This window comes from Scardinius erythrophthalmus (assembly GCF_964197995.2).
Source record: "Scardinius erythrophthalmus genome assembly, chromosome: 3".
Lineage (NCBI taxonomy): Eukaryota > Metazoa > Chordata > Actinopteri > Cypriniformes > Leuciscidae > Scardinius > Scardinius erythrophthalmus.
Genome location: NC_138223.1, coordinates 2,643,107 through 2,651,565, shown reverse-complemented (window position 1 = coordinate 2,651,565; position 8,459 = coordinate 2,643,107).

Below are 8,459 nucleotides of genomic sequence, written 5' to 3'. Positions count from 1 at the left end.
GTAAAACTGCGCAGCGTTATCACAACAATGAATTCGACAAATACAGTAACATCTATGATAACCAATTTAGTATTAAACCTTACTTTTCTTAAGTTTTTTTTTTATATTATTTTAATTAAATAAAAGCATGTCATTAAACACAACATTTATACAAATAGAACTTTACCTCATCCATGAACATGATTTTTCGATTCCCGTCTGACTGATTTACATCCACGGTGGAGTTGAAAACGACAGTTCCCATCATTCCACGCTCCTTCACATCGTCATCAAGCTACGCCGTTGTTGTTGTTTGGAATGTAGCGCCCTCTAGCGGCAGAAAATCCTGCATATTGTACCTTTAAGTAAGATTTTGCTTGGCTGCAGTACCAAACGTTTCCACTAGATGACATTCTTTTTTTTTTTTTCAGGACCATTAACCTTTTCAAATCAAGTCCATGATTATTTAAACAAACAAACAAAAAAAATGTGTTCTCACAGCAAGTGCCAAAGTCTTTACCTTTACCTTTAAAATCTTTAAGTTTTGTACAATTTCAATGAAATAAAAAATAATAATAATAATTAAAAAATTCCGTCAAAAATGACAAACAGCACCAGAGCGTTACAGTTAGTATATAGAAAGTGGACCCTCAATATCAATAATCGATCATTTATTTATATCAATAAAGTGCAACCAAATGTCACAATTCTCCTGATTGAAACTCTAATTGATTTATCAATGTTATCTGGGTTCGACATTTTAATTAAGTGATTTTAATATAACTTTTATAGATGTAAAGCTCCTGTTTGAGATCCATTCACTTTGTTTCTCATCCCTCATTCTCTGTGGCACTTTTCCTCAAATATATGCAATATGAGTATGCGTTTTTGCAGAAATATTAATGGAAAGACACAATTTTATTCATTTATTTTCAATTGGTGCTTAGTGAACATTAAAACTGATAATGAGAATCTGCCGAAAATAACAGAAAAGCAAAGATGTCTTACTAATATCAATCCCAATCCTGTAAAAAGCCTGTAAAATCATCTGTAATTGTATTTGAACTCAGACATCACCATAACAACATTTTGAAAAATAAAAAGCTGTTGTTATGGCAACACAAAACCTCAAAAGAATCTGTTTGGAAAACAATTATTAAATGTAATGATAAAAGGTTAAATTCCTTTTTCATAGTGACCTTGTATGAAATTAGATTTTTTGTTGTTGTACTATTGCAGTGAGGAAATGTTTGATTCAGTGACACTTCCACAATTTAATTTTGAAAAACAATTCACTGAATGAAACCAGAATTATGGCGAACACAGTTATGATATTAGACAACAGATAACAGGATTCTGATAATGTCAAATCAAAGTGTTGAGAGGGATGATTTTAGAGGTCAACTGAAATGTTAAGCAAGTAACCCCCCCCCCCCCCCCCCCCCAAAATATATATATATATATTTTTTTTTATTTATATATTACTGGCCAATATATATTTCTAAATGTATGCACAGCTTAAAAAAAAAAAAAAAAAAAGCTAAAATAAATGGTAAAATATACTTGAAGGATTAACTAGAACTAGAAAATACACATAAAATCTTATAATACATTTTGGGTAAATGCATTTTATTATATAAATAGATTTTGGACAGTGTAAATATTAATAAGTCATTTTAAGTATTTATTTAAATTCAGTATATTAGCAATATATTTTTGGAGACATGTTTTTGTTTTCTTTTTGTTATGTTTGCTGTGAGACTGACGGGTTTTAACGCCGCTTGTGTGTTTTTATGTTCTTATGTTTACAGATGCTGCTTGTTCCAGAGGTCACATGTTCAAATCCATCATGCTGTCGCCACACTCCTTAATCCATACTTTCTTTGAGCTGTCTCTGAAAATCTCGTAAGATTTCTCAGAATTTCTCTCAGAGTTTGACTGACAGATGTCCTGAGAAAACCTGACGTCCACCATCAGTCGCTGTCATAACCCTACTATCTGTACAAAACAATAAAAGTGTCAAGAAGATCTACAATAAAAAATGTGAAAATGTACTGACATGCTGATCACAATCAGTCTTAGAGTCAAAGGAAGAATCAGTAACACTTTACTTAAAGCCTTTATGTATAATGCATTATAAAGGTATTCATAATATATGCTATAATGCATTATATATTTTCATAAGTAATTATAACAAAAGTTAAAATGCATTATAATATTTGCAGATTCCTTGTTATTTGTTAATGTTTTTTTGTCATGTGTTTTAATGCATTATATTTTCTAAAGGAGTAACATAAATATTATAATCTATTATAACTGTGGTTACAATCTTTCATGAGTCCATACAAGGTGCATTACAAGACATAATTAATAATGCATTAAAAAACTTAAGTTTAATTTTGCTTTAAAAACCAAGCAAAATCTTACTTAAAGTAATTTTTTTGAGATATCAACCTCAAATTTATTTAGCCTTTATTTTACCAGGATAGTCCCACTGAGATATAAAATCTCCTTCCAGGGAATCCTGGCCAAAATTTACGGCTTTGATTTTCTCACAGTTTTAGAGTAAAATGTGTTTTGAAAATATATATTTCATATAAAAATTGAAAATGACATTTTTGTGCATTTTTCATAAAAAATTTTTTTATTTTTTACTTTCTTCACTTCAGCAATAATCTGCCAAGTGTCTTCTTTAAAAAGAGACCAAACTGAATTCTTCAAAGCATTCAAGATTCATGCAAGTTTAAGCTGGAAATTTCATTTTCAGGTCTATGCTCAAAAAGTGAATAAATGGATTAAAACTACTGCATAAATATAATTCAGTAACATAAAATACAAATTATGAAATAAAAAACATTATCAAACTAAAATACAGTACAATCATTTCATTGACATAATAAAAAATGGGTAATTTTTTGACAAACAGGACCAGAGAGTAAAGTAAGTATTATTAGTATGAGAGTATTGGTAGACTGTTGGGTTCGGGTTGGTAAAATAAGTTGAAATGTAGTTGCAAATTTACTTCTAGTCAGTAGGATATCTAAAGTGGAAAGAAAAAGAGATTTAGCATTTTTTTTTAAATTTGATAATTAATAGAATATAAGCACATTTGAAGAAAATTTGACTGTACAGAATCACATAAGCATCGCTTGCGTTGATTAATCACCGAGAAATGTGGATGATTTCTGAGTCATTGTACATCATGTGTTCCTTGTTTTAGTCGTGAGTTTGATCTTAAGCACAGTTCAGGGTGACCGGTGTGGAGGTGAAAGCAGATTTTCGATGACTAATTTGGTTGACAGGTACAAAGAGCAAAACATATGTTCCAAGTCTGACCGGTTTTGTTCAGGAAACAGAACATTGTCAAAGGTCAGAGATTTCCTTTTAAAAATGAATCGACACCCACAGTAGTCAGAAAACTTTTACATGAAAAAACACAGAAATTGCATTATGAAGACCCCACGCATGATTCAGAAACAATGATATGTTGTGGCAATGATACGCAAAATGACAAATCAGCTGTTGATGCAATACTGAGAATTTCTTCAGACCTTGCAGCCGCAAACTGATTGTTTTATCATTTCAAAATATTAAAAGGAAATCATTTTTCAATGCGCAGAGAAGACTTATTTATTTAGACGCAATCTGTTTTACCATAAATATTCCGCAATATGAAGAACTAGAGAATTGGCCTCTAGAAAATACTTGGAGAAACACTTGAACTTGTGTTTTAAGCAGAAGACGCAGAAAAGAATCTTCTAGACTTTTATCTGAAACTCCTGCTGATGTGAAGATGAAGAGGACTGGACACTTTATCATCCACAACACATTCAGGACTGATGATAATCGTGTGGTGCAATGCTTCAACTATCCACTGGGCGGCGTGGCGCTTCACTGGTACGGAAGCCTAAGAGGACATTCTTATTTTGCTTATTGTTTGTCATTTTCCTATGATCTCAACATAACAAAACAATATATATATATATATATATATATATATATATATATATATATATATATATATATATATATATATATATATATATATATATATGCAAAAGCCTCTAAGTGCCATCTGAAATTTTCTTCTAGAATGATAATTTTTTTAGCAATCTCATATATTTAAGTTCAATAACTTCACTTAAATGGCCATGCAAATTACCTATTAAATGTAATTTAAGTGAAGTTATTGAACTTAAATATAAAAGCTTTATAAAAATGATCATTCTAGAAGAAAATTTCAGACGGCACTTAGAGGCTTTTGCATGTGAACTCTTCATATATATGTATATATATATATATATATATATATATATATATATATATATATATATATATATATATATATATATATATGATCTCGAACTTTTGCATTCGAAAAATGTACATGCATAATGCAGTAAAACATTATATTATTGTGTTTTTGTATTTCTGAAGAAAGCCACTGCACGTTATAAATGTGTATATTGCATGCATAAAATATTGCATGTAATTTATTAACAAATTACGCACATTATTAATTCATTATTAATTATTATATATTTATATTATATTGCAGACTGTGCATAAACAACATTTACTTTGAGTTTCAACTCATGCTGGAGTGAAAAGCAGACAAACTAAGAATGCATCGATATCGAGCTCATTTTCAAAAGGCATTCATAAAGCATGCAGTTAATATCTGGATGGAAAGGAGAAGGAGGGGCGTTTCAGTTCAGATGGAGATATTAATGCACCAAACACTGGTTTGCCAAATGCTGTAAATAAAACACAAAGATGAAGAAGCCAAAAGCCTGATGGATGGATTGTAGCTCACCCTAGTGGAAAAACACTGCGAAGAACTGACAGATTGTCAAACTATGTATGTTGATTGTGTGTCTGACATAACAATAGCTGTTTTAAAAGTTAATAACAAAAATTAATTAAAGAGTTCTTTGTGTGTATACCACTTTTTTTTCTTTTCTTTTTTTTGACCAAACGATTTTTCTACAGAAGCGTCCGACCTTAACTCAACCGACAGATGGCGCTGTTTCCCTCAAATGTGAGTTTTAGGTGTGCTTTCATTTCCCGCCGCTAGATGGAACTCTTTGCACTCAAGCTGAGGGATGGATGACACAATTATTCCAGGTTTTTCCACTGAAAAGAATCCAGTGCATCATTCATCAGTTAACTTAGAAGAATGACTGCATTGTGTTGCTGTGAGGGCGTTCTCTGAACCATGTTACTCGTCGTCTTGTTTTAACTCCACAACTGCACGAGTTACACACACACACCTGGATGATCCGCTTCCTCAGGGTTATTATATGGCTTCACTCACGGGCCCAATGGGATGTTAGTAAATCTCAAGTTTCTGGATCAAACATCAAACATTGTGTTTTCAGTTAATAAACAGATGAACACTGGTGATGGTACACTCACTGGTTCATTTCTGTGTGTGTGTGTGTGTCAGTGTGCTCATCCATCTGGTGTTTTATTATGTCTGCTGTACAGGATTTCTATCCGTTCAGCTCAAATGAACTAAATAATTGCTGCACTATTTCCAGCTTCAGTCATGCTGATTATCTCAATCTACGCTAGAATGTTCTTTTACAGTAATTGCTCGTTTGGATGCTGATATTTAATAGCCAGACAATATGTGCTTGAGCTGTTGATAAAGAGTGTTTATGTGTGTGAATGACTGTTTGCATTTAGGCCTACATCTGAAGTGTGACAATCATATTATTAAGAAAAGAACATACATATAAAGTTTGGGGTCGGGAAGATTTTTTAAATGTTTTTGAAAGAAGTCTCTTTTGCTCACCATTTATTTGATCAAAAATACAGTGAAAACAGTAATATTGTGAAATATTATTACAATTTAAAACAGCTGTTTTCTATTTGAATATATAGTAAAATATCAGCATCATTACTCTTTCAGTGTCACATGACCCTTCAGAAATCATTCTAATATGAAGATTTTCTGCATTTATTATTATTAAAAATGTTGAAAACAGTTGTGCTACTGCTTTACATTTTTGTGGAAACCAAGATATGTTTTATTTAAGGACTGATAAATAGAAAGTTAATAAATAAAAGAACAACGTTTATTTGTAATTCTGTGACTTTTGATCAATTTCATACTTACATGTTGATTAAAATTAGCAAGTATATATATATATATATATATATTTTTTTTTTTTTTTTTTTTTTTTTATCTGACCCTCATGCACAGACCTCAACTTTTTGAATGGTAGTGTATATATTATATGTTTTATAATTATAAAAATATATATATTTTTTTTTATTTAATTCTCAAATAAATAAAGACAGATTTTCCAGTATTTGTAAGGAAGTAACTTGGAAGACTGAATGAAAAATTATGATTTGATCCTTTTTGGAGCTTGACAGGCGTCACTATGAACTGTTTAAATTCTGTAAAATAAACAGGAGCATATGGGTCTGAAACAACATGAGTAAATAATGACAGAATTTTCTTTTTTATGAACAATATTACTTTCGTTGTAATAAAAAACGAGGCAAAAAAGAGCCCAGTTATTATCCTGGCAGAAGCTCATGTGCCTGTAATGTTCTCAGGTCTTGAGATAAACGTGCCTGACTCTCTCTCTCTCTCTCTCTCTCTCTCTCTCTCTCTCTCTCTCTCTCTCTCTCTCTCTCTCTCTCTCTCTCTCTCTCTCTCTCTCTCTCTCTCTCTCTCTCTCTCTCTCTCTCTTCTCTCTCTCTCTTCTCTCTCTCTCTCTCTCTCTCTCTCTCTCTCTCTCTCTCTCTCTCTCTCTCTCTCTCTCTCTCTCTCTCTCTCTCTCTCTCTCTCTCTCTCTCTCTCTCTCTCTCTCTCTCTCTGCTGACGTGGGAACCAGAGTTTCTCCGGATCAGCACTGCTGGATTGTGCAACAAATGGAATGTTTCGGAATCTTTAAGAACTATTCCATTGTTCACAGCCATGTGAGAAGGTGTCAGAGGTCAGAGGTCACCCACAATGGCTCATAAAGAAAGAGAGAAGTGACGACGAGCGTAACGGAAACAAGGGCAAGAGGACAAAGCTGGAGCCGTGCCATTTGACAAGGTCATTGAAAACAACATGTAAAACTTGAGGTGTATAGCTCATTTTTTAGGATTAAAGGGATAGATCAGCAAAAAAATTAAAAAAAATAAATAATAATAATAATAATCTGTCATCAAAAAAAAGAAGAATAAGAAGAACAAACAGTTTCTGGTCCCCATTGACTTCCATTGATTTTTTTTTTTTTTTTCATACTATGGAAGTCTATGGGGACAAACAACATTCTTCAAAATATCTTCTTTTGTGTTCAACAGAACAAAGAAACTCATACAGGATAAGAACAACTTAAGGGTGAATAAACAATGACAGATTTTTTTTTTTTTTCTGAACTATCCCTTTATTGATTTAACTGATGATTTACTGAGAAGTTTTGAAGGTTATGATTGAAAGCTGTGTTTATCTGGCTGTGGCTGAGTTTGCAGGACGGTGAGAATTATGACACACGGTTCACAATCCATCCTGAAGTTTCATGAACACACAGGCGTTGCACGACTACTAAACTGAGTTCAAAACACAGAGGGACGAGATGTTTAAGGAAAGGAGAGATCTCTGTAATATCTCAGACAGCAGTGAGATGAATGTAAACAGAGAATCTGAAGAGAAACATCTCAGACACTGTTGATTCTTCACTGGAACTTATGAGCAATAAAAGAGGAATTAACTTTGGCTAACACAAATTTATAAACAAGCGTCAATAGAATGTTTGTTCAAATCTAGTCTTTGGTAAAGCTCTCAAAACGTTTGAACAAAAACATTTATACATGTTACATTTTTAAATGTTACAAATTGTTTTAGAATGTTCATTCAAAAGTAACATTGCAACAATGTTTGCAACAATTATAGAATGGAATGTTCACTTAACGGTCGAATAACCAAGAAAAAGTGTTTTTGAAACATTTTTTTTTAAACTCATGAACATTCAGAAATAACATAACTTAATGAGAACGATAGCAAAACTTTCTTAGAACATATTTTTGTTAAACAGTAACATTTTTCATGACTTTTTCCACAGAGACATTTTCCATGAGATTTTCCACACGTGATGTAACTTTAACACGCTGACGCAGTCGTTCAGAATCAATCAGAAACATCAGGCATGTCAGCTAAAAAAGAGCTTATGCTGTTTGTTGATTACTTGGAAATTCGGTTGCATGACCAGCATGTATTTTTCCAGTCAGGATTTGATGCTGATCTCTGCTGGTGCGTTTTATATTAATGGACGATGGCCTGAAAAGACGAGCTTGTCATTTCAGGCCTTATTCTAAGCTGTTAATCTCCTGAACTGAGCTTTACCGTTTCAGAACCAAATACAGTGGGGTCAGTATATTTTGGTCAAAACCATGTCACTAAAAACTGCTTCAAAACTGAGTTGATTCATAAGGCATTTGGATAGTGATCCACGATGTAGATCTTCATGTGACTG